The sequence below is a fragment of the Rhinoderma darwinii genome, assembly GCF_050947455.1.
Source record: "Rhinoderma darwinii isolate aRhiDar2 chromosome 2 unlocalized genomic scaffold, aRhiDar2.hap1 SUPER_2_unloc_55, whole genome shotgun sequence".
Taxonomy (NCBI): domain Eukaryota; kingdom Metazoa; phylum Chordata; class Amphibia; order Anura; family Rhinodermatidae; genus Rhinoderma; species Rhinoderma darwinii.
In genome coordinates, this window is record NW_027461724.1 from 260161 (window position 1) to 280348 (window position 20188).

The 20188-nt window shown below is 41.7% G+C and overlaps 92 pseudogenes; all 92 read right to left on the bottom strand.

Moving 5' to 3' along the window:
- Window positions 1–52: 52 nt before the first annotated feature.
- Window positions 53–171, bottom strand: LOC142679989 (5S ribosomal RNA; annotated as a pseudogene).
- Window positions 172–262: 91 nt separating this feature from the next.
- LOC142678754 (5S ribosomal RNA) lies at window positions 263–381 on the bottom strand (annotated as a pseudogene).
- A 67-nt stretch (window positions 382–448) lies between these two features.
- Window positions 449–567, bottom strand: LOC142679128 (5S ribosomal RNA; annotated as a pseudogene).
- Window positions 568–634: 67 nt separating this feature from the next.
- Window positions 635–753, bottom strand: LOC142679991 (5S ribosomal RNA; annotated as a pseudogene).
- A 91-nt stretch (window positions 754–844) lies between these two features.
- LOC142678450 (5S ribosomal RNA) lies at window positions 845–963 on the bottom strand (annotated as a pseudogene).
- A 67-nt stretch (window positions 964–1030) lies between these two features.
- Window positions 1031–1149, bottom strand: LOC142679931 (5S ribosomal RNA; annotated as a pseudogene).
- Window positions 1150–1216: 67 nt separating this feature from the next.
- On the bottom strand, window positions 1217–1335 carry LOC142678595 (5S ribosomal RNA; annotated as a pseudogene).
- Window positions 1336–1402: 67 nt separating this feature from the next.
- LOC142679775 (5S ribosomal RNA) lies at window positions 1403–1521 on the bottom strand (annotated as a pseudogene).
- A 67-nt stretch (window positions 1522–1588) lies between these two features.
- On the bottom strand, window positions 1589–1707 carry LOC142678733 (5S ribosomal RNA; annotated as a pseudogene).
- Window positions 1708–1774: 67 nt separating this feature from the next.
- LOC142679295 (5S ribosomal RNA) lies at window positions 1775–1893 on the bottom strand (annotated as a pseudogene).
- Window positions 1894–1960: 67 nt separating this feature from the next.
- LOC142679040 (5S ribosomal RNA) lies at window positions 1961–2079 on the bottom strand (annotated as a pseudogene).
- A 67-nt stretch (window positions 2080–2146) lies between these two features.
- On the bottom strand, window positions 2147–2265 carry LOC142678062 (5S ribosomal RNA; annotated as a pseudogene).
- A 67-nt stretch (window positions 2266–2332) lies between these two features.
- Window positions 2333–2451, bottom strand: LOC142678845 (5S ribosomal RNA; annotated as a pseudogene).
- Window positions 2452–2518: 67 nt separating this feature from the next.
- On the bottom strand, window positions 2519–2637 carry LOC142679845 (5S ribosomal RNA; annotated as a pseudogene).
- Window positions 2638–2704: 67 nt separating this feature from the next.
- Window positions 2705–2823, bottom strand: LOC142678465 (5S ribosomal RNA; annotated as a pseudogene).
- Window positions 2824–2890: 67 nt separating this feature from the next.
- Window positions 2891–3009, bottom strand: LOC142678278 (5S ribosomal RNA; annotated as a pseudogene).
- Window positions 3010–3076: 67 nt separating this feature from the next.
- LOC142678013 (5S ribosomal RNA) lies at window positions 3077–3195 on the bottom strand (annotated as a pseudogene).
- Window positions 3196–3262: 67 nt separating this feature from the next.
- On the bottom strand, window positions 3263–3381 carry LOC142678916 (5S ribosomal RNA; annotated as a pseudogene).
- A 67-nt stretch (window positions 3382–3448) lies between these two features.
- Window positions 3449–3567, bottom strand: LOC142678063 (5S ribosomal RNA; annotated as a pseudogene).
- Window positions 3568–3634: 67 nt separating this feature from the next.
- LOC142678544 (5S ribosomal RNA) lies at window positions 3635–3753 on the bottom strand (annotated as a pseudogene).
- Window positions 3754–3820: 67 nt separating this feature from the next.
- Window positions 3821–3939, bottom strand: LOC142679059 (5S ribosomal RNA; annotated as a pseudogene).
- A 67-nt stretch (window positions 3940–4006) lies between these two features.
- On the bottom strand, window positions 4007–4125 carry LOC142678413 (5S ribosomal RNA; annotated as a pseudogene).
- Window positions 4126–4192: 67 nt separating this feature from the next.
- LOC142679932 (5S ribosomal RNA) lies at window positions 4193–4311 on the bottom strand (annotated as a pseudogene).
- Window positions 4312–4564: 253 nt separating this feature from the next.
- LOC142678574 (5S ribosomal RNA) lies at window positions 4565–4683 on the bottom strand (annotated as a pseudogene).
- A 67-nt stretch (window positions 4684–4750) lies between these two features.
- LOC142678216 (5S ribosomal RNA) lies at window positions 4751–4869 on the bottom strand (annotated as a pseudogene).
- A 250-nt stretch (window positions 4870–5119) lies between these two features.
- On the bottom strand, window positions 5120–5238 carry LOC142678747 (5S ribosomal RNA; annotated as a pseudogene).
- Window positions 5239–5305: 67 nt separating this feature from the next.
- Window positions 5306–5424, bottom strand: LOC142679933 (5S ribosomal RNA; annotated as a pseudogene).
- A 91-nt stretch (window positions 5425–5515) lies between these two features.
- On the bottom strand, window positions 5516–5634 carry LOC142679035 (5S ribosomal RNA; annotated as a pseudogene).
- A 253-nt stretch (window positions 5635–5887) lies between these two features.
- Window positions 5888–6006, bottom strand: LOC142678295 (5S ribosomal RNA; annotated as a pseudogene).
- A 67-nt stretch (window positions 6007–6073) lies between these two features.
- LOC142677894 (5S ribosomal RNA) lies at window positions 6074–6192 on the bottom strand (annotated as a pseudogene).
- A 67-nt stretch (window positions 6193–6259) lies between these two features.
- LOC142679335 (5S ribosomal RNA) lies at window positions 6260–6378 on the bottom strand (annotated as a pseudogene).
- Window positions 6379–6445: 67 nt separating this feature from the next.
- On the bottom strand, window positions 6446–6564 carry LOC142678963 (5S ribosomal RNA; annotated as a pseudogene).
- Window positions 6565–6631: 67 nt separating this feature from the next.
- On the bottom strand, window positions 6632–6750 carry LOC142679125 (5S ribosomal RNA; annotated as a pseudogene).
- A 67-nt stretch (window positions 6751–6817) lies between these two features.
- Window positions 6818–6936, bottom strand: LOC142678418 (5S ribosomal RNA; annotated as a pseudogene).
- A 67-nt stretch (window positions 6937–7003) lies between these two features.
- LOC142677707 (5S ribosomal RNA) lies at window positions 7004–7122 on the bottom strand (annotated as a pseudogene).
- Window positions 7123–7189: 67 nt separating this feature from the next.
- LOC142677892 (5S ribosomal RNA) lies at window positions 7190–7308 on the bottom strand (annotated as a pseudogene).
- Window positions 7309–7375: 67 nt separating this feature from the next.
- LOC142678702 (5S ribosomal RNA) lies at window positions 7376–7494 on the bottom strand (annotated as a pseudogene).
- A 67-nt stretch (window positions 7495–7561) lies between these two features.
- On the bottom strand, window positions 7562–7680 carry LOC142677810 (5S ribosomal RNA; annotated as a pseudogene).
- Window positions 7681–7747: 67 nt separating this feature from the next.
- Window positions 7748–7866, bottom strand: LOC142679313 (5S ribosomal RNA; annotated as a pseudogene).
- A 67-nt stretch (window positions 7867–7933) lies between these two features.
- Window positions 7934–8052, bottom strand: LOC142677790 (5S ribosomal RNA; annotated as a pseudogene).
- Window positions 8053–8119: 67 nt separating this feature from the next.
- Window positions 8120–8238, bottom strand: LOC142677952 (5S ribosomal RNA; annotated as a pseudogene).
- Window positions 8239–8305: 67 nt separating this feature from the next.
- On the bottom strand, window positions 8306–8424 carry LOC142677955 (5S ribosomal RNA; annotated as a pseudogene).
- A 67-nt stretch (window positions 8425–8491) lies between these two features.
- On the bottom strand, window positions 8492–8610 carry LOC142678014 (5S ribosomal RNA; annotated as a pseudogene).
- Window positions 8611–8677: 67 nt separating this feature from the next.
- Window positions 8678–8796, bottom strand: LOC142678713 (5S ribosomal RNA; annotated as a pseudogene).
- A 67-nt stretch (window positions 8797–8863) lies between these two features.
- LOC142678015 (5S ribosomal RNA) lies at window positions 8864–8982 on the bottom strand (annotated as a pseudogene).
- A 67-nt stretch (window positions 8983–9049) lies between these two features.
- On the bottom strand, window positions 9050–9168 carry LOC142678852 (5S ribosomal RNA; annotated as a pseudogene).
- Window positions 9169–9235: 67 nt separating this feature from the next.
- Window positions 9236–9354, bottom strand: LOC142678503 (5S ribosomal RNA; annotated as a pseudogene).
- Window positions 9355–9421: 67 nt separating this feature from the next.
- On the bottom strand, window positions 9422–9540 carry LOC142678914 (5S ribosomal RNA; annotated as a pseudogene).
- A 67-nt stretch (window positions 9541–9607) lies between these two features.
- Window positions 9608–9726, bottom strand: LOC142679314 (5S ribosomal RNA; annotated as a pseudogene).
- Window positions 9727–9793: 67 nt separating this feature from the next.
- LOC142677791 (5S ribosomal RNA) lies at window positions 9794–9912 on the bottom strand (annotated as a pseudogene).
- Window positions 9913–9979: 67 nt separating this feature from the next.
- Window positions 9980–10098, bottom strand: LOC142679323 (5S ribosomal RNA; annotated as a pseudogene).
- Window positions 10099–10165: 67 nt separating this feature from the next.
- LOC142677784 (5S ribosomal RNA) lies at window positions 10166–10284 on the bottom strand (annotated as a pseudogene).
- A 439-nt stretch (window positions 10285–10723) lies between these two features.
- LOC142679043 (5S ribosomal RNA) lies at window positions 10724–10842 on the bottom strand (annotated as a pseudogene).
- Window positions 10843–10909: 67 nt separating this feature from the next.
- On the bottom strand, window positions 10910–11028 carry LOC142678409 (5S ribosomal RNA; annotated as a pseudogene).
- Window positions 11029–11095: 67 nt separating this feature from the next.
- On the bottom strand, window positions 11096–11214 carry LOC142677910 (5S ribosomal RNA; annotated as a pseudogene).
- Window positions 11215–11281: 67 nt separating this feature from the next.
- On the bottom strand, window positions 11282–11400 carry LOC142678678 (5S ribosomal RNA; annotated as a pseudogene).
- A 253-nt stretch (window positions 11401–11653) lies between these two features.
- On the bottom strand, window positions 11654–11772 carry LOC142679233 (5S ribosomal RNA; annotated as a pseudogene).
- A 67-nt stretch (window positions 11773–11839) lies between these two features.
- LOC142678016 (5S ribosomal RNA) lies at window positions 11840–11958 on the bottom strand (annotated as a pseudogene).
- A 253-nt stretch (window positions 11959–12211) lies between these two features.
- Window positions 12212–12330, bottom strand: LOC142679823 (5S ribosomal RNA; annotated as a pseudogene).
- Window positions 12331–12397: 67 nt separating this feature from the next.
- Window positions 12398–12516, bottom strand: LOC142677814 (5S ribosomal RNA; annotated as a pseudogene).
- A 67-nt stretch (window positions 12517–12583) lies between these two features.
- Window positions 12584–12702, bottom strand: LOC142679808 (5S ribosomal RNA; annotated as a pseudogene).
- Window positions 12703–12955: 253 nt separating this feature from the next.
- Window positions 12956–13074, bottom strand: LOC142679934 (5S ribosomal RNA; annotated as a pseudogene).
- A 67-nt stretch (window positions 13075–13141) lies between these two features.
- On the bottom strand, window positions 13142–13260 carry LOC142678238 (5S ribosomal RNA; annotated as a pseudogene).
- Window positions 13261–13515: 255 nt separating this feature from the next.
- LOC142679210 (5S ribosomal RNA) lies at window positions 13516–13634 on the bottom strand (annotated as a pseudogene).
- A 67-nt stretch (window positions 13635–13701) lies between these two features.
- LOC142679305 (5S ribosomal RNA) lies at window positions 13702–13820 on the bottom strand (annotated as a pseudogene).
- Window positions 13821–14073: 253 nt separating this feature from the next.
- On the bottom strand, window positions 14074–14192 carry LOC142679935 (5S ribosomal RNA; annotated as a pseudogene).
- Window positions 14193–14259: 67 nt separating this feature from the next.
- On the bottom strand, window positions 14260–14378 carry LOC142678652 (5S ribosomal RNA; annotated as a pseudogene).
- Window positions 14379–14445: 67 nt separating this feature from the next.
- LOC142679191 (5S ribosomal RNA) lies at window positions 14446–14564 on the bottom strand (annotated as a pseudogene).
- A 67-nt stretch (window positions 14565–14631) lies between these two features.
- LOC142678737 (5S ribosomal RNA) lies at window positions 14632–14750 on the bottom strand (annotated as a pseudogene).
- Window positions 14751–14817: 67 nt separating this feature from the next.
- On the bottom strand, window positions 14818–14936 carry LOC142679134 (5S ribosomal RNA; annotated as a pseudogene).
- A 67-nt stretch (window positions 14937–15003) lies between these two features.
- LOC142679936 (5S ribosomal RNA) lies at window positions 15004–15122 on the bottom strand (annotated as a pseudogene).
- Window positions 15123–15189: 67 nt separating this feature from the next.
- Window positions 15190–15308, bottom strand: LOC142678234 (5S ribosomal RNA; annotated as a pseudogene).
- Window positions 15309–15375: 67 nt separating this feature from the next.
- On the bottom strand, window positions 15376–15494 carry LOC142678220 (5S ribosomal RNA; annotated as a pseudogene).
- A 439-nt stretch (window positions 15495–15933) lies between these two features.
- On the bottom strand, window positions 15934–16052 carry LOC142679937 (5S ribosomal RNA; annotated as a pseudogene).
- A 67-nt stretch (window positions 16053–16119) lies between these two features.
- On the bottom strand, window positions 16120–16238 carry LOC142678239 (5S ribosomal RNA; annotated as a pseudogene).
- A 625-nt stretch (window positions 16239–16863) lies between these two features.
- LOC142677837 (5S ribosomal RNA) lies at window positions 16864–16982 on the bottom strand (annotated as a pseudogene).
- Window positions 16983–17049: 67 nt separating this feature from the next.
- LOC142679192 (5S ribosomal RNA) lies at window positions 17050–17168 on the bottom strand (annotated as a pseudogene).
- A 67-nt stretch (window positions 17169–17235) lies between these two features.
- LOC142678017 (5S ribosomal RNA) lies at window positions 17236–17354 on the bottom strand (annotated as a pseudogene).
- A 67-nt stretch (window positions 17355–17421) lies between these two features.
- LOC142678080 (5S ribosomal RNA) lies at window positions 17422–17540 on the bottom strand (annotated as a pseudogene).
- Window positions 17541–17607: 67 nt separating this feature from the next.
- LOC142679344 (5S ribosomal RNA) lies at window positions 17608–17726 on the bottom strand (annotated as a pseudogene).
- A 67-nt stretch (window positions 17727–17793) lies between these two features.
- On the bottom strand, window positions 17794–17912 carry LOC142679939 (5S ribosomal RNA; annotated as a pseudogene).
- Window positions 17913–17979: 67 nt separating this feature from the next.
- LOC142679101 (5S ribosomal RNA) lies at window positions 17980–18098 on the bottom strand (annotated as a pseudogene).
- Window positions 18099–18351: 253 nt separating this feature from the next.
- Window positions 18352–18470, bottom strand: LOC142679830 (5S ribosomal RNA; annotated as a pseudogene).
- Window positions 18471–18537: 67 nt separating this feature from the next.
- Window positions 18538–18656, bottom strand: LOC142679151 (5S ribosomal RNA; annotated as a pseudogene).
- Window positions 18657–18723: 67 nt separating this feature from the next.
- On the bottom strand, window positions 18724–18842 carry LOC142679315 (5S ribosomal RNA; annotated as a pseudogene).
- Window positions 18843–18909: 67 nt separating this feature from the next.
- Window positions 18910–19028, bottom strand: LOC142678757 (5S ribosomal RNA; annotated as a pseudogene).
- Window positions 19029–19095: 67 nt separating this feature from the next.
- On the bottom strand, window positions 19096–19214 carry LOC142677916 (5S ribosomal RNA; annotated as a pseudogene).
- A 67-nt stretch (window positions 19215–19281) lies between these two features.
- Window positions 19282–19400, bottom strand: LOC142677711 (5S ribosomal RNA; annotated as a pseudogene).
- A 67-nt stretch (window positions 19401–19467) lies between these two features.
- On the bottom strand, window positions 19468–19586 carry LOC142678758 (5S ribosomal RNA; annotated as a pseudogene).
- Window positions 19587–19653: 67 nt separating this feature from the next.
- On the bottom strand, window positions 19654–19772 carry LOC142677917 (5S ribosomal RNA; annotated as a pseudogene).
- A 67-nt stretch (window positions 19773–19839) lies between these two features.
- Window positions 19840–19958, bottom strand: LOC142679978 (5S ribosomal RNA; annotated as a pseudogene).
- Window positions 19959–20025: 67 nt separating this feature from the next.
- Window positions 20026–20144, bottom strand: LOC142677896 (5S ribosomal RNA; annotated as a pseudogene).
- Between the last annotated feature and the right edge of the window lie 44 nt (window positions 20145–20188).

Here is a 20188-nt window from a genome sequence, read left to right on the forward strand (position 1 = left end):
CCATAGTCCTTTTTAATCGATTGTGAAACAAAATCTAAACAACATAATAAAAAGTCAACTGCACCACGGATTCCCAGACAGTCTCCCACACTGGTACTAGCGAGGCCTTAAGCCGTGTAACTTCTGCGATCTGATGAGAGCAGGGACATTCAGCTTAGAATGGCCATTGACATTCAGCTTAGAATGGCCATTGACATTAAACGCTTTAATCCATAGTCCTTTTTAATCGATTGTGAAACAAAATCTAAACGACATAATAAAAATTCAACCGCACCACGGATTCCCAGACAGTCTCCCACACTGGTACTAGCGAGGCCTTAAGTTGTGTAACTTCTGCGATCTGACGAGAGCAGGCACATTCAGCTTAGAATGGCCATTGACGTTAAATGCTTTAATCCATAGTCCTATTTAATCTATTGTGAAACAAAATCTAAACGACATAATAAAAAGTAAACCGCACCACGGACTCCCAGACAGTCTCCCACACTGGTACTAGCGAGGCCTTAAGCTGTGTAACTTGTGCGATCTGACGAGAGCAGGCACATTCAGCTTAGAATGGCCATTGACATTAAATGCTTTAATCCATAGTCCTTTTTAATCGATTGTGAAACAAAATCTAAACGACATAATAAAAAGTCAACAGCACCACGGATTCCCAGACAGTCTCCCACACTGGTACTAGCGAGGCCTTAAGCTGTGTAACTTCTGCGATCTGACGAGAGCAGTGACATTCAGCTTAGAATGGCCATTGACATTCAGCTTAGAATGGCCATTGACATTAAATGCTTTAATCCATAGTCCTTTTTAATCGATTGTGAAACAAAATCTAAACGACATAATAAAAATTCAACCGCACCACGGATTCCCAGACAGTCTCCCACACTGGTACTAGCGAGGCCTTAAGCTGTGTAACTTCTGCGATCCGACGAGAGCAGGCACATTCAGCTTAGAATGGCCATTGACGTTAAATGCTTTAATCGATAGTCCTATTTAATCTATTGTGAAACAAAATCTAAACGACATAATAAAAAGTCAACCGCACCACGGATTCCCAGACAGTCTCCCACACTGGTACTAGCGAGGCCTTAAGCTGTGTAACTTCTGCGATCTGACGAGAGCAGGGACATTCAGCTTAGAATGGCCATTGACATTAAATGCTTTAATCCATAGTCCTTTTTAATCGATTGTGAAACAAAATCTAAACGACATAATAAAAATTCAACCACACCACGGATTCCCAGACAGTCTCCTACACTGGTACTAGCGAGGCCTTAAGCTGTGTAACTTCTGCGATCTGACGAGAACAGGCACATTCAGCTTAGAATGGCCATTGACGTTAAATGCTTTAATCCATAGTCCTATTTAATCTATTGTGAAACACAATCTAAACGACATAATAAAAATTCAACCGCACCACGGATTCCCAGACAGTCTCCCACACTGGTACTAGCGAGGCCTTAAGCTGTGTAACTTCTGCGTTCTGACGAGAGCAGGCGCATTCAGCTTAGAATGGCCATTGACGTTAAATGCTTTAATCCATAGTCCTATTTAATCTATTGTGAAACAAAATCTAAACAACATAATAAAAAGTCAACCGCTCCACGGATTCCCAGACAGTCTCCCACACTGGTACCAGCGAGGCCTTAAGCTGTGTAACTTCTGCGATCTGACGAGAGCAGGGACATTCAGCTTAGAATGGCCATTGACATTAAATGCTTTAATCCATAGTCCTTTTTAATCGATTGTGAAACAAAATCTAAACGACATAATAAAAATTCAACCGCACCACGGATTCCCAGACAGTCTCCCACACTGGTACTAGGGAGGCCTTAAGCTGTGTAACTTCTGAGATCTGACGAGAGCAGGCACATTCAGCTTAGAATGGCCATTGACATTAAATGCTTTAATCCATAGTCCTTTTTAATCGATTGTGAAACAAAATCTAAACGACATAATAAAAATTCAACTGCACCACGGATTCCCAGACAGTCTCCCACACTGGTACTAGCGAGGCCTTAAGCTGTGTAACTTCTGCGTTCTGACGAGAGCAGGCTCATTCAGCTTAAAATGGCCACTGACGTTAAATGCTTTAATCCATAGTCCTATTTAATCTATTGTGAAACAAAATCTAAACGACATAATAAAAAGGCAACCGCACCACGGATTCCCAGACAGTCTCCCACACTGGTACTAGCGAGGCCTTAAGCTGTGTAACTTCTGCGATCTGACGAGAGCAGGGACATTCAGCTTAGAATGGCCATTGACATTAAATGCTTTAATCCATAGTCCTTTTTAATCGATTGTGAAACAAAATCTAAACGACATAATAACAATTCTACCGCACCACGGATTCCCAGACAGTCTCCCACACTGGTACTAGCGAGGCCTTAAGCTGTGTAACTTCTGCGTTCTGACGAGAGCAGGCACATTCATCTTAGAATGGCCATTGACGTTAAATGCTTTAATCCATAGTCCTATTTAATCTATTGTGAAACAAAATCTAAACTACATAATAAAAAGTCAACCGCACCATGGATTCCCAGACGGTCTCCCACACTGGTACTAGCGAGGCCTTAAGCTGTGTAACTTCTGCGATCTGACGAGAGCAGGCACATTCAGCTTAGAATGGCCATTGACCTTAAATGCTTTAATCCATAGTCCTTTTTAATCGATTGTGAAACAAAATCTAAACGACATAATAAAAAGTCAACCGCACCACGGATTCCCAGACAGTCTCCCACACTGGTACTAGCGAGGCATTAAGCTGTGTAACTTCTGCGATCTGACGAGAGCAGGCACATTCAGCTTAGAATGGCCATTGACATTAAAAGCCTTAATCCATAGTCCTATTTAATCTATTGTGAAACAAAATCTAAACAACATAATAAAAAGTCAACCGCACCACGGATTCCCAGACAGTCTCCCACACTAGTACTAGCGAGGCCTTAAGCTGTGTAACTTCGGCGATCTGACGAGAGCAGGGACATTCAGCTTAGAATGGCCATTGACATTAAATGCTTTAATCCATAGTCCTTTTTAATCGATTGTGAAACAAAATCTAAACGACATAATAAAAATTCAACCGCACCACGGATTCCCAGACAGTCTCCCACACTGGTACTAGCGAGGCCTTAAGCTGTGTAACTTCTGCGATCTGACGAGAGCAGGCACATTCAGCTTAGAATGGCCATTGACATTAAATGCTTTAATCCATAGTCCTTTTTAATCGATTGTGAAACAAAATCTAAACGACATAATAAAAATTCAAAAGCACCACGGATTCCCAGACAGTCTCCCACACTGGTACTAGCGAGGCCTTAAGCTGTGTAACTTCTGCGTTCTGACGAGAGCAGGCTCATTCAGCTTAAAATGGCCACTGACGTTAAATGCTTTAATCCATAGTCCTATTTAATCTATTGTGAAACAAAATCTAAACGACATAATAAAAAGGCAACCGCACCACGGATTCCCAGACAGTCTCCCACACTGGTACTAGCGAGGCCTTAAGCTGTGTAACTTCTGCGATCTGACGAGAGCAGGGACATTCAGCTTAGAATGGCCATTGACATTAAATGCTTTAATCCATAGTCCTTTTTAATCGATTGTGAAACAAAATCTAAACGACATAATAACAATTCAACCGCACCACGGATTCCCAGACAGTCTCCCACACTGGTACTAGCGAGGCCTTAAGGTGTGTAACTTCTGCGTTCTGACGAGAGCAGGCACATTCAGCTTAGAATGGCCATTGACGTTAAATGCTTTAATCCATAGTCCTATTTAATCTATTGTGAAACAAAATCTAAACTACATAATAAAAAGTCAACCGCACCATGGATTCCCAGACAGTCTCCCACACTGGTACTAGCGAGGCCTTAAGCTGTGTAACTTGTGCGATCTGACGAGAGCAGGCACATTCAGCTTAGAATGGCCATTGACCTTAAATGCTTTAATCCATAGTCCTTTTTAATCGATTGTGAAACAAAATCTAAACGACATAATAAAAAGTCAACCGCACCACGGATTCCCAGACAGTCTCCCACACTGGTACTAGCGAGGCCTTAAGCTGTGTAACTTCTGCAATCTGACGAGAGCAGGCACATTCAGCTTAGAATAGCCATTGACATTAAATGCTTTAATCCATAGTCCTTTTTAATCGATTGTGAAACAAAATCTAAACGACATAATAAAAAGTCAACCGCACCACGGATTCCCAGACAGTCTCCCACACTGGTACTAGCGAGGCCTTAAGCTGTGTAACTTCTGCGATCTGACGAGAGCAGGGACATTCAGCTTAGAATGGCCATTGACATTAAATGCTTTAATCCATAGTCCTTTTTAATCGATTGTGAAACAAAATCTAAACGACATAATAACAATTCAACCGCACCACGGATTCCCAGACAGTCTCCCACACTGGTACTAGCGAGGCCTTAAACTGTGTAACTTCTGCGATCTGACAAGGGCAGGCACATTCAGCTTAGAATGGCCATTGACATTAAATGCTTTAATCCATAGTCCTTTTTAATCGATTGTGAAACAAAATCTAAACGACATAATAAAAAGTCAACCGCACCACGGATTCCCAGACAGTCTCCCACACTGGTACTAGCGAGGGCTTAAGCTGAGTAACTTCTGCGATCTGACGAGAGCAGGCACATTCAGCTTAGAATGGCCATTGACATTAAATGCTTTAATACATAGTCCTTTTTAATCTATTGTGAAACAAAATCTAAACAACATAATAAAAAGTCAACCGCACCACGGATTCCCAGACAGTCTCCCACACTGGTACTAGCGAGGCCTTAAGCAGTGTAACTTCTGCGATCTGACGAGAGCAGGGACATTCAGCTTAGAATGGCCATTGACATTCAGCTTAGAATGGCCATTGACATTAAATGCTTTAATCCATAGTCCTTTTTAATCGATTGTGAAACAAAATCTAAACGACATAATAAAAATTCAACCGCACCACGGATTCCCAGACAGTCTCCCACACTGGTACTAGCGAGGCCTTAAGCTGTGTAACTTCAGCTTAGAATGGCCATTGACGTTAAATGCTTTAATCCATAGTCCTATTTAATCTATTGTGAAACAAAATCTAAACGACATAATAAAAAGTCAACCGCACCACGCATTCCCAGACAGTCTCCCACACTGGTACTAGCGAGGCCTTAAGCTGTGTAACTTCTTCGATCTGACGAGAGCAGGCACATTCAGCTTAGAATGGCCATTGACATTAAATGCTTTAATCCATAGTCCTTTTTAATCGATTGTGAAACAAAATCAAAACGACATAATAAAAAGTCAACCGCACCACGGATTCCCAGACAGTCTCCCACACTGGTACTAGCGAGGCCTTAAGCTGTGTAACTTCTGCGATCTGACGAGAGCAGGGACATTCAGCTTAGAATGGCCATTGACATTCAGCTTAGAATGGCCATTGACATTAAATGCTTTAATCCATAGTCCTTTTTAATCGATTGTGAAACAAAATCTAAACGACATAATAAAAATTCAACCGCACCACGGATTCCCAGACAGTTTCCCACACTGGTACTAGCGAGGCCTTAAGCTGTGTAACTTCTGCGTTCTGACGAGAGCAGGCACATTCAGCTTAGAATGGGCATTGACGTTAAATGCTTTAATCCATAGTCCTATTTAATCTATTGTGAAACAAAATCTAAACGACATAATAAAAAGTCAACCGCACCACGGATTCCCAGACAGTCTCCCACACTGGTAATAGCAAAGCATTAAGCTGTGTAACTTCTGCGATCTGACGAGAGCAGGCACATTCAGCTTAGAATGGCCATTGACGTTAAATGCTTTAATCCATAGTCCTTTTTAATCGATTGTGAAACAAAATCTAAACGACATAATAAAAAGTCAACTGCACCACGGATTCCGAGACAGTCTCCCACACTGGTACTAGCGAGGCCTTAAGCTGTGTAACTTCTGCGGTCTGACGAGAGCAGGCACATTCAGCTTAGAATGGCCATTGACATTAAATGCTTTAATCCATAGTCCTTTTTAATCGATTGTGAAACAAAATCTAAACAACATAATAAAAAGTCAACCGCACCACGGATTCCCAGACAGTCTCCCACACTGGTACTAGCAAGGCCTTAAGCTGTGTAACTTCTGCGATCTGACGAGAGCAGGGACATTCAGCTTAGAATGGCCATTGACATTAAATGCTTTAATCCATAGTCCTTTTTAATCGATTGTGAAACAAAATCTAAACGACATAATAAAAATGCAACCGCACCACAGATTCCCAGACAGTCTCCCACACTGGTACTAGCGAGGCCTTAAGTTGTGTAACTTCTGCGATCTGACGAGAGCAGGCACATTCAGCTTAGAATGGCCATTGACGTTAAATGCTTTAATCCATAGTCCTATTTAATCTATTGTGAAACAAAATCTAAACGACATAATAAAAAGTCAACCGCACCACGGATTCCCAGACAGTCTCCCACACTGGTACTAGCGAGGTGTTAAGCTGTGTAACTTCTGCGATCTGACGAGAGCAGGCACATTCAGCTTAGAATGGCCATTGACATTAAATGCTTTAATCCATAGTCCTTTTTAATCGATTGTGAAACAAAATCTAAACAACATAATAAAAAGTGAACCGCACCAGGGATTCCCAGACAGTCTCCCACACTGGTACTAGCAAAGCCTTAAGCTGTGTAACTTCTGCGATCTGACGAGAGCAGGCACATTCAGCTTAGAATGGCCATTGACGATAAATGCTTTAATCCATAGTCCTTTTTAATCGATTGTGAAACAAAATCTAAACGACATAATAAAAAGTCAACCGCACCACGGATTCCGAGACAGTCTCCCACAATGGTACTAGCGAGGCCTTAAGCTGTGTAACTTCTGCGGTCTGACGAGAGCAGGCACATTCAGCTTAGAATGGCCATTGACATTAAATGCTTTAATCCATAGTCCTTTTTAATCGATTGTGAAACAAAATCTAAACAACATAATAAAAAGTCAACCGCACCACGGATTCCCAGACAGTCTCCCACACTGGTACTAGCGAGGCCTTAAGCTGTGTAACTTCTGCGATCTGACGAGAGCAAGCACATTCAGCTTAGAATGGCCATTGACATTAAAAGCCTTAATCCATAGTCCTATTTAATCTATTGTGAAACAAAATCTAAACAACATAATAAAACGTCAACCGCACCACGGATTCCCAGACAGTCTCCCACACTGGTACTAGCGAGGCCTTAAGCTGGGTAACTTCTGCGATCTGACGAGAGCAGGCACATTCAGCTTAGAATGGCCATTGACATTAAATGCTTTAATCCATAGTCCTTTTTAATCGATTGTGAAACAAAATCTAAACAACATAATAAAAAGTCAACCGCACCAGGGATTCCCAGACAGTCTCCCACACTGGTACTAGCGAGGCCTTAAGCCGTGTAACTTCTGCGATCTGACGAGAGCAGGGACATTCAGCTTAGAATGGCCATTGACATTAAATGCTTTAATCCATAGTCCTTTTTAATCGATTGTGAAACAAAATCTAAACGACATAATAAAAATTCAACCGCACCACGGATTCCCAGACAGTCCCCCACACTGGTACTAGCGAGGCCTTAAGCTGTGTAACTTCTGCGTTCTGACGAGAGCAGGCACATTCAGCTTAGAATGGCCATTGACGTTAAATGCTTTAATCCATAGTCCTATTTAATCTATTGTGAAACAAAATCTAAACGACATAATAAAAAGTCAACCGCACCACGGATTCCCAGACAGTCTCCCACACTGGTACTAGCGAGGCCTTAAGCTGTGTAACTTCTGTGATCTGACGACAGCAGGCACATTCAGCTTAGAATGGCCATTGACATTAAAATCCTTAATCCATAGTCCTATTTAATCTATTGTGAAAAAAAATCTAAACAACATTATAAAAAGTCAACCGCACCACGGATTCCCAGCCAGTCTCCCACACTGGTACTAGCGAGGCCTTAAGCTGTGTAACTTCTGCGATCTGACGAGAGCAGGGACATTCAGCTTAGAATGGCCATTGACATTAAATGCTTTAATACATAGTCCTTTTTAATCGATTGTGAAACAAAATCTAAACGACATAATAAAAATTCAACCGCACCACGGATTCCCAGACAGTCTCCCAAACTGGTACTAGCGAGGCCTTAAGCTGTGTAACTTCTGCGTTCTGACGAGAGCAGGAACATTCAGCTTAGAATGGCCATTGACGTTAAATGCTTTAATCCATAGTCCTATTTAATCTATTGTGAAACAAAATCTAAACGACATAATAAAAAGTCAACTGCACCACGGATTCCCAGACAGTCTCCCACACTGGTACTAGCGAGGCCTTAAGCTGTGTAACTTCTGCGATCTGACGAGAGCAGGCACATTCAGCTTAGACTGGCCATTGACATTAAATGCTTTAATCCATAGTCCTTTTTAATCGATTGTGAAACAAAATCTAAACGACATAATAAAAATTCAACCGCACCACGGATTCCCAGACAGTCTCCCACACTGGTACTAGCGAGGCCTTAAGCTGTGTAACTTCTGCGATCTGACGAGAGCAGGCACATTCAGCTTAGAATGGCCATTGACGTTAAATGCTTTAATCCATAGTCATATTTAATCTATTGTGAAACAAAATCTAAACGACATAATAAAAATTCAACCGCACCACGGATTCCCAGACAGTCTCCCACACTGGTACTAGCGAGGCCTTAAGCTGTGTAACTTCTGCGATCTGACGAGAGCAGGCACATTCAGCTTAGACTGGCCATTGACATTAAATGCTTTAATCCATAGTCCTTTTTAATCGATTGTGAAACAAAATCTAAACGACATAATAAAAATTCAACCGCACCACGGATTCCCAGACAGTCTCCCACACTGGTACTAGCGAGGCCTTAAGCTGTGTAACTTCTGCGATCTGACGAGAGCAGGCACATTCAGCTTAGAATGGCCATTGACGTTAAATGCTTTAATCCATAGTCATATTTAATCTATTGTGAAACAAAATCTAAACGACATAATAAAAATTCAACCGCACCATGGATTCCCAGACAGTCTCCCACACTGGTACTAGCGAGGCCTTAAGCTGTGTAACTTCTGCGATCTGACGAGAGCAGGCACATTCAGCTTAGAATGGCCATTGACGTTAAATGCTTTAATCCATAGTCCTTTTTAATCGATTGTGAAACAAAATCTAAACGACATAATAAAAATTCAACCGCACCACGGATTCCCAGACAGTCCCCCACACTGGTACTAGCGAGGCCTTAAGCTGTGTAACTTCTGCAATCTGACGAGAGCAGGTACATTCAGCTTAGAATGGCCATTGACATTAAATGCTTTAATCCATAGTCCTTTTTAATCGATTGTGAAACAAAATCTAAACGACATAATAAAAATTCAATCGCACCACGGATTCCCAGACAGTCTCCCACACTGGTACTAGCGAGGCCTTAAGCTGTGTAACTTCCGCGATCTGACGAGAGCAGGCACATTCAGCTTAGAATGGCCATTGTCATTAAATGCTTTAATCCATAGTCCTTTTTAATCGATTGTGAAACAAAATCTAAACGACATAATAAAAAGTCAACCGCACCACGGATTCCCAGACAGTCTCCCACACTGGTACTAGCGAGGCCTTAAGCTGTGTAACTTCTGTGATCTGACGACAGCAGGCACATTCAGCTTAGAATGGCCATTGACATTAAAATCCTTAATCCATAGTCCTATTTAATCTATTGTGAAAAAAAATCTAAACAACATTATAAAAAGTCAACCGCACCACGGATTCCCAGCCAGTCTCCCACACTGGTACTAGCGAGGCCTTAAGCTGTGTAACTTCTGCGATCTGACGAGAGCAGGGACATTCAGCTTAGAATGGCCATTGACATTAAATGCTTTAATCCATAGTCCTTTTTAATCGATTGTGAAACAAAATCTAAACGACATAATAAAAATTCAACCGCACCACGGATTCCCAGACAGTCTCCCAAACTGGTACTAGCGAGGGCTTAAGCTGTGTAACTTCTGCGTTCTGACGAGAGCAGGCACATTCAGTTTAGAATGGCCATTGACGTTAAATGCTTTAATCCATAGTCCTATTTAATCTACTGTGAAACAAAATCTAAACGACATAATAAAAGGTCAACCGCACCACGGATTCCCAGACAGTCTCCCACACTGGTACTAGCGAGGCCTTAAGCTGTGTAACTTCTGCGATCTGACGAGAGCAGGCACATTCAGCTTAGACTGGCCATTGACGTTAAGTGCTTTAATCCATAGTCATATTTAATCTATTGTGAAACAAAATCTAAACGACATAATAAAAATTCAACAGCACCACGGATTCCCAGACAGTCTCCCACACTGGTACCAGCGAGGCGTTAAGCTGTGTAACTTCTGCGATCTAACGAGAGCAGGCACATTCAGCTTAGAATGGCTTTTGACATTAAATGCTTTAATCCATAGTCCTTTTTAATCGATTGTGAATCAAAATCTAAAAGACATAATAAAAAGTCAACCGCACCACGGATTCCCAGACAGTCTCCCACACTGGTACTAGCGAGGCCTTAAGCTGTGTAACTTCTGTGACCTGACGACAGCAGGCACATTCAGCTTAGAATGGCCATTGACATTAAAATCCTTAATCCATAGTCCTATTTAATCTATTGTGAAAAAAAATCTAAACAACATTATAAAAAGTCAACCGCACCACGGATTCCCAGCCAGTCTCCCACACTGGTACTAGCGAGGCCTTAAGCTGTGTAACTTCTGCGATCTGACGAGAGAAGGGACATTCAGCTTAGAATGGCCATTGACATTAAATGCTTTAATCCATAGTCCTTTTTAATCGATTGTGAAACAAAATCTAAACGACATAATAAAAATTCAACCGCACCACGGATTCCCAGACAGTTTCCCAAACTGGTACTAGCGAGGCCTTAAGCTGTGTAACTTCTGCGTTCTGACGAGAGCAGGCACATTCAGCTTAGAATGGCCATTGACGTTAAATGCTTTAATCCATAGTCCTATTTAATCTATTGTGAAACAAAATCTAAACGACATAATAAAAAGTCAACCGCACCACGGATTCCCAGACAGTCTCCCACACTGGTACTAGCGAGGCCTTAAGCTGTGTAACTTCTGCGATCTGACGAGAGCAGGCACATTCAGCTTAGACTGGCCATTGACATTAAATGCTTTAATCCATAGTCCTTTTTAATCGATTGTGAAACAAAATCTAAACGACATAATAAAAATTCAACCGCACCACGGATTCCCAGACAGTCTCCCACACTGGTACTAGCGAGGCCTTAAGCAGTGTAACTTCTGCGATCTGACGAGAGCAGGCACATTCAGCTTAGAATGGCCATTGACATTAAATGCTTTAATCCATAGTCCTATTTAATCTATTGTGAAACAAAATCTAAACGACAAAATAAAAAGTCAACCGCACCACGGATTCCCAGCCAGTCTCCCACACTGGTGCTAGCGAGGCGTTAAACTGTGTAACTTCTGCGATCTAACGAGAGCAAGCACATTCAGCTTAGAATGGCCATTGACATTAAATGCTTTAATCCATAGTCCTTTTTAATCGATTGTGAAACAAAATCTAAACGACATAATAAAAAGTCAACCGCACCACGGATTCCCAGACAGTCTCCCACACTGGTACTAGCGAGGGCTTAAGCTATGTAACTTCTGCGATCTGACGAGAGCAGGCACATTCAGCTTAGACTGGCCATTGACATTAAATGCTTTAATCCATAGTCCTTTTTAATCGATTGTGAAACAAAATCTAAACGACATAATAAAAATTCAACCGCACCACGGATTCCCAGACAGTCTCCCACACTGGTACTAGCGAGGCCTTAAGCTGTGTAACTTCTGCGATCTGACGAGAGCAGGCACATTCAGCTTAGAATGGCCATTGACGTTAAATGCTTTAATCCATAGTCATATTTAATCTATTGTGAAACAAAATCTAAACGACATAATAAAACGTCAACTGCACCACGGATTCCCAGACAGTCTCCCACACTGGTACCAGCGAGGCGTTAAGCTGTGTAACTTCTGCGATCTAACGAGAGCAGGCACATTCAGCTTAGAATGGCCATTGACATTAAATGTTTTAATCCATAGTCCTTTTTAATCGATTGTGAAACAAAATCTAAACGACATAATAAAAAGTCAACCGCACCACGGATTCCCAGACAGTCTCCCACACTGGTACTAGTGAGGCCTTAAGCTGTGTAACTTCTGCGATCTGACGAGAGCAGGCACATTCAGCTTAGAATGGCCATTGACGTTAAATGCTTTAATCCATAGTCATATTTAATCTATTGTGAAACAAAATCTAAACGACATAATAAAACGTCAACTGCACCACGGATTCCCAGACAGTCTCCCACACTGGTACTAGCGAGGCCTTGAGCTGTGTAACTTCTGCGATCTGACGAGAGCAGGCACATTCAGCTCAGAATGGCCATTGACATTAAATGCTTTAATCCATAGTCCTTTTTAATCGATTGTGAAAGAAAATCTAAACGACATAATAAAAGGTCAACCGCACCACGGATTCCCAGACAGTCTCCCACACTGGTACTAGCGAGGCCTTAAGCTGTGTAACTTCTGCGATCTGACGAGAGCAGGGACATTCAGCTTAGAATGGCCATTGACATTAAATGCTTTAATCCATAGTCCTTTTTAATCGATTGTGAAACAAAATCTAAACGACATAATAAAAATTCAACCGCTCCACGCATTCCCAGACAGTCTCCCACACTGGTACTAGCGAGGCGTTAAGCTGTGTAACTTCTGCGATCTAACGAGAGCAGGCACATTCAGCTTAGAATGGCCATTGACATTAAAAGCCTTAATCCATAGTCCTATTTAATCTATTGTCAAACAAAATCTAAACAACATAATAAAAAGTCAACCGCACCACGGATTCCCAGACAGTCTCCCACACTGGTACTAGCGAGGCCTTAAGCTGTGTAACTTCTGCGATCTGACGAGAGCAGGGACATTCAGCTTAGAATGGCCATTGACATTAAATGCTTTAATCCATAGTCCTTTTTTATCGATTGTGAAACAAAATCTAAACGACATAATAAAGATTCAACCGCACCACGGATTCCCAAACAGTCTCCCACACTGGTACTAGCGAGGCCTTAAGCTGTGTAACTTCTGCGATCTGACGAGAGCAGGCACATTCAGCTTAGAATGGCCATTGACGTTAAATGCTTTAATCCATAGTCCTATTTAATCTATTGTGAAACAAAATCTAAACGACATAATAAAAAAAGTCAACCGCACCACGGATACCCAGACAGTCTCCCACACTGGTACTAGCGAGGCGTTAAGCTGTGTAACTTCTGCGATCTAACGAGAGCAGGCACATTCAGCTTAGAATGGCCATTGACATTAAATGCTTTAATCCATAGTCCTTTTTAATCGATTGTGAAACAAAATCTAAACGACATAATAAAAAGTCAACCGTACCACGGATTCACAGACAGTCTCCCACACTGGTACTAGCGAGGCCTTAAGCTGTGTAACTTCTGCGATCTGACAAGAGCAGGCACGTTCAGCTTAGAATGGCCATTGACATTAAAAGCCTTAATCCATAGTCCTATTTAATCTATTGTGAAACAAAATCTAAACAACATAATAAAAAGTCAACCACACCACGGATTCCCAGACAGTCTCCCACACTGGTACTAGCGAGGTCTTAAGCTGTGTAACTTCTGCGATCTGACGAGAGCAGACACATTCAGCTTAGAATGGCCATTTACATTAAATGCTTTAATCCATAGTCCTTTTTAATCGATTGTGAAACAAAATCTAAACGACATAATAAAAATTCAACCGCTCCACGCATTCCCAGACAGTCTCCCACACTGGTACTAGCGAGGCGTTAAGCTGTGTAACTTCTGCGATCTAACGAGAGCAGGCACATTCAGCTTAGAATGGCCATTGACATTAAAAGCCTTAATCCATAGTCCTATTTAATCTATTGTCAAACAAAATCTAAACAACATAATAAAAAGTCAACCGCACCACGGATTCCCAGACAGTCTCCCACACTGGTACTAGCGAGGCCTTAAGCTGTGTAACTTCTGCGATCTGACGAGAGCAGGGACATTCAGCTTAGAATGGCCATTGACATTAAATGCTTTAATCCATAGTCCTTTTTTATCGATTGTGAAACAAAATCTAAACGACATAATAAAAAGTCAACCGCACCAAGGATTCCCAGACAGTCTCCCACACTGGTACTAGCAAGGCCTTAAGCTGTGTAACTTCTGCAATCTGACGAGAGCAGGCATATTCAGCTTAGAATGGCCATTGACATTAAAAGCCTTAATCCATAGTCCTATTTAATCTATTGTGAAACAAAATCTAAACAACATAATAAAAAGTCAACCGCACCATGGATTCCCAGACAGTCTCCCACACTGGTACTAGCGACGCCTTAAGCTGTGTAACTTCTGCGATCTGACGAGAGCAGGGACATTCAGCTTAGAATGGCCATTGACATTAAATGCTTTAATCCATAGTCCTTTTTTATCGATTGTGAAACAAAATCTAAAAGACATAATAAAAATTCAACCGCACCACGGATTCCCAGACAGTCTCCCACACTGGTACTAGCGAGGCCTTAAGCTGTGTAACTTCTGCAATCTGACGAGAGCAGGCACATTCAGCTTAGAATGGCCATTGACGTTAAATGTTTTAATCCATAGTCCTATTTAATCTATTGTGAAACAAAATCTAAACGACATAATAAAAAGTCAACCGCACCACGGATTCCCAGACAGTCTCCCACACTGGTACTAGCGAGGCCTTAAGCTGTGTAACTTATGCGATCTAACGAGAGCAGGCACATTCAGGTTAGAATGGCCATTGACATTAAAAGCCTTAATCCATAGTCCTATTTAATCTATTGTCAAACAAAATCTAAACAACATAATAAAAAGTCAACCGCACCACGGATTCCCAGACAGTCTCCCACACTGGTACTAGCGAGGCCTTAAGCTGTGTAACTTCTGCGATCTGACGAGAGCAGGGACATTCAGCTTAGAATGGCCATTGACATTAAATGCTTTAATCCATAGTCCTTTTTTATCGATTGTGAAACAAAATCTAAACGACATAATAAAAATTCAACCGCACCACGGATTCCCAAACAGTCTCCCACACTGGTACTAGCGAGGCCTTAAGCTGTGTAACTTCTGCGATCTGACGAGAGCAGGCACATTCAGCTTAGAATGGCCATTGACGTTAAATGCTTTAATCCATAGTCCTATTTAATCTATTGTGAAACAAAATCTAAACGACATAATAAAAAGTCAACCGCACCACGGATTCCCAGACAGTCTCCCACACTGGTACTAGCGAGGCCTTAAGCTGTGTAACTTCTGCGATCTGACAAGAGCAGGCACGTTCAGCTTAGAATGGCCATTGACATTAAAAGCCTTAATCCATAGTCCTATTTAATCTATTGTGAAACAAAATCTAAACAACATAATAAAAAGTCAACCACACCACGGATTCCCAGACAGTCTCCCACACTGGTACTAGTGAGGTCTTAAGCTGTGTAACTTCTGCGATCTGACGAGAGCAGACACATTCAGCTTAGAATGGCCATTTACATTAAATGCTTTAATCCATAGTCCTTTTTAATCGATTGTGAAACAAAATCTAAACGACATAATAAAAATTCAACCGCTCCACGCATTCCCAGACAGTCTCCCACACTGGTACTAGCGAGGCGTTAAGCTGTGTAACTTCTGCGATCTAACGAGAGCAGGCACATTCAGCTTAGAATGGCCATTGACATTAAAAGCCTTAATCCATAGTCCTATTTAATCTATTGTCAAACAAAATCTAAACAACATAATAAAAAGTCAACCGCACCACGGATTCCCAGACAGTCTCCCACACTGGTACTAGCGAGGCCTTAAGCTGTGTAACTTCTGCGATCTGACGAGAGCAGGGACATTCAGCTTAGAATGGCCATTGACATTAAATGCTTTAATCCATAGTCCTTTTTTATCGATTGTGAAACAAAATCTAAACGACATAATAAAAATTCAACCGCACCACGGATTCCCAAACAGTCTCCCACACTGGTACTAGCGAGGCCTTAAGCTGTGTAACTTCTGCGATCTGACGAGAGCAGGCACATTCAGCTTAGAATGGCCATTGACGTTAAATGCTTTAATCCATAGTCCTATTTAATCTATTGTGAAACAAAATCTAAACGACATAATAAAAAGTCAACCGCACCACGGATACCCAGACAGTCTCCCACACTGGTACTAGCGAGGCGTTAAGCTGTGTAACTTCTGCGATCTAACGAGAGCAGGCACATTCAGCTTAGAATGGCCATTGACATTAAATGCTTTAATCCATAGTCCTTTTTAATCGATTGTGAAACAAAATCTAAACGACATAATAAAAAGTCAACCGCACCACGGATTCACAGACAGTCTCCCACACTGGTACTAGCGAGGCCTTAAGCTTTGTAACTTCTGCGATCTGACAAGAGCAGGCACGTTCAGCTTAGAATGGCCATTGACATTAAAAGCCTTAATCCATAGTCCTATTTAATCTATTGTGAAACAAAATCTAAACAACATAATAAAAAGTCAACCACACCACGGATTCCCAGACAGTCTCCCACACTGGTACTAGCGAGGTCTTAAGCTGTGTAACTTCTGCGATCTGACGAGAGCAGACACATTCAGCTTAGAATAGCCATTTACATTAAATGCTTTAATCCATAGTCCTTTTTAATCGATTGTGAAACAAAATCTAAACGACATAATAAAAAGTCAACCGCACCAAGGATTCCCAGACAGTCTCCCACACTGGTACTAGCAAGGCCTTAAGCTGTGTAACTTCTGCGATCTGACGAGAGCAGGCATATTCAGCTTAGAATGGCCATTGACATTAAAAGCCTTAATCCATAGTCCTATTTAATCTATTGTGAAACAAAATCTAAACAACATAATAAAAAGTCAACCGCACCATGGATTCCCAGACAGTCTCCCACACTGGTACTAGCGACGCCTTAAGCTGTGTAACTTCTGCGATCTGACGAGAGCAGGGACATTCAGCTTAGAATGGCCATTGACATTAAATGCTTTAATCCATAGTCCTTTTTTATCGATTGTGAAACAAAATCTAAAAGACATAATAAAAATTCAACCGCACCACGGATTCCCAGACAGTCTCCCACACTGGTACTAGCGAGGCCTTAAGCTGTGTAACTTCTGCGATCTGACGAGAGCAGGCACATTCAGCTTAGAATGGCCATTGACGTTAAATGCTTTAATCCATAGTCCTATTTAATCTATTGTGAAACAAAATCTAAACGACATAATAAAAAGTCAACCGCACCACGGATTCCCAGACAGTCTCCCACACTGGTACTAGCGAGGCCTTAAGCTGTGTAACTTCTGCGTTTTGACGAGAGCAGGCACATTCAGCTTAGAATGGCCATTGACGTTAAATGCTTTAATCCATAGTCCTATTTAATCTATTGTGAAACAAAATCTAAACGACATAATAAAAAGTCAACCGCACCACGGATTCCCAGACAGTCTCCCACACTGGTACTAGCGAGGCCTTAAGCTGTGTAACTTCTGCGATCTGACGAGAGCAGGCACATTCAGCTTAGAATGGCCATTGACATTAAATGTTTTAATCCATAGTCCTTTTTAATCGATTGTGAAACAAAATCTAAACGACATAATAAAAAGTCAACCGCACCACGGATTCCCAGACAGTCTCCCACACTGGTACTAGCGAGGCCTTAAGCTGTGTAACTTCTGCGATCTGACGAGAGCAGGGACATTCAGCTTAGAATGGCCATTGACATTAAATGCTTTAATCCATAGTCCTTTTTAATCGATTGTGAAACAAAATCTAAACGACATAATAAAATTTCAACACCACCACGGATTCCCAGACAGTCTCCCACACTGGTACTAGCGAGGCCTTAAGCTGTGTAACTTCTGCGATCTGACGAGAGCAGGCACATGCAGCTTAGAACGGCCATTGACGTTAAATGCTTTAATCCATAGTCCTTTTTAATCGATTGTGAAACAAAATCTAAACGACATAATAAAAAGTCAACCGCACCACGGATTCACAGACAGTCTCCCACACTGGTACTAGCGAGGCGTTAAGCTGTGTAACTTCTGCGATCTGACGAGAGCAAGCACATTCAGCTTAGAATGGCCATTGACATTAAATGCTTTAATCCATAGTCCTTTTTAATCGATTGTGAAACAAAATCTAAACGACATAATAAAAAGTCAACCGCACCACGGCTTCCCAGACAGTCTCCCACACTGGTACTAGCGAGGCCTTAAGCTGTGTAACTTCTGCGATCTGACGAGAGCAGGGACATTCAGCTTAGAATGGCCATTGACATTAAATGCTTTAATCCATAGTCCTTTTTAATCGATTGTGAAACAAAATCTAAACGACATAATAAAAATTCAACCACACCACGGATTCCCAGACAGTCTCCCACACTGGTACCAGCGAGGCCTTAAGCTGTGTAACTTCTGCGCTCTGACGAGAGCAGGCACATTCAGCTTAGAATGGCCATTGATGTTAAATGCTTTAATCCATAGTCCTTTTTAATCGATTGTGAAACAAAATCTAAACGACATAATAAAAAGTCAACCGCACCACGGATTCCCAGACAGTCTCCCACACTGGTACTAGCGAGGCCTTAAGCTGTGTAACTTCTGTGATCTGACGACAGCAGGCACATTCAGCTTAGAATGGCCATTGACGTTAAAATCCTTAATCCATAGTCCTATTTAATCTATTGTGAAAAAAAATCTAAACAACATAATAAAAAGTCAACCTCACCACGGATTCCCAGCCAGTCTCCCACACTGGTACTAGCGAGGCCTTAAGCTGTGTAACTTCTGCGATCTGACGAGAGCAGGGACATTCAGCTTAGAATGGCCATTGACATTAAATGCTTTAATCCATAGTCCTTTTTAATCGATTGTGAAACAAAATCTAAACGACATAATAAAAATTCAACCGCACCACGGATTCCCAGACAGTCTCCCAAACTGGTACTAGCGAGGCCTTAAGCTGTGTAACTTCTGCGTTCTGACGAGAGCAGGCACATTCAGCTTAGAATGGCCATTGACGTTAAATGCTTTAATCCATAGTCCTATTTAATCTATTGTGAAATAAAATCTAAACGACATAATAAAAAGTCAACCGCACCACGGCTTCCCAGACAGTCTCCCACACTGGTACTAGCGAGGCCTTAAGCTGTGTAACTTCTGCGATCTGACGGGAGCATGCACATTCAGCTTAGAATGGCCATTGACGTTAAAATCCTTAATCCATAGTCCTATTTAATCTATTGTGAAAAAAAATCTAAACAACATAATAAAAAGTCAACCTCACCACGGATTCCCAGCCAGTCTCCCACACTGGTACTAGCGAGGCCTTAAGCTGTGTAACTTCTGCGATCTGACGAGAGCAGGGACATTCAGCTTAGAATGGCCATTGACATTAAATGCTTTAATCCATAGTCCTTTTTAATCGATTGTGAAACAAAATCTAAACGACATAATAAAAATTCAACCGCACCACGGATTCCCAGACAGTCTCCCAAACTGGTACTAGCGAGGCCTTAAGCTGTGTAACTTCTGCGTTCTGACGAGAGCAGGCACATTCAGCTTAGAATGGCCATTGACGTTAAATGCTTTAATCCATAGTCCTATTTAATCTATTGTGAAAAAAAATCTAAACGACATAATAAAAAGTCAACCGCACCACGGATTCCCAGACAGTCTCCCACACTGGTACTAGCGAGGCCTTAAGCTGTGTATCTTCTGCGTTCGGACGAGAGCAGGCACATTCAGCTTAGAATGGCCATTGACGTTAAATGCTTTAATCCATAGTCCTATTTAATCTATTGTGAAACAAAATCTAAACGACATAATAAAAAGTCAACCGCACCACGGATTCCCAGACAGTCTCCCACACTGGTACTAGCGAGGCCTTAAGCTGTGTAATTTCTGCAATCTGACGAGAGCAGGCACATTCAGCTTAGAATGGCCATTGACATTAAATGCTTTAATCCATAGTCCTATTTAATCTATTGTGAAAC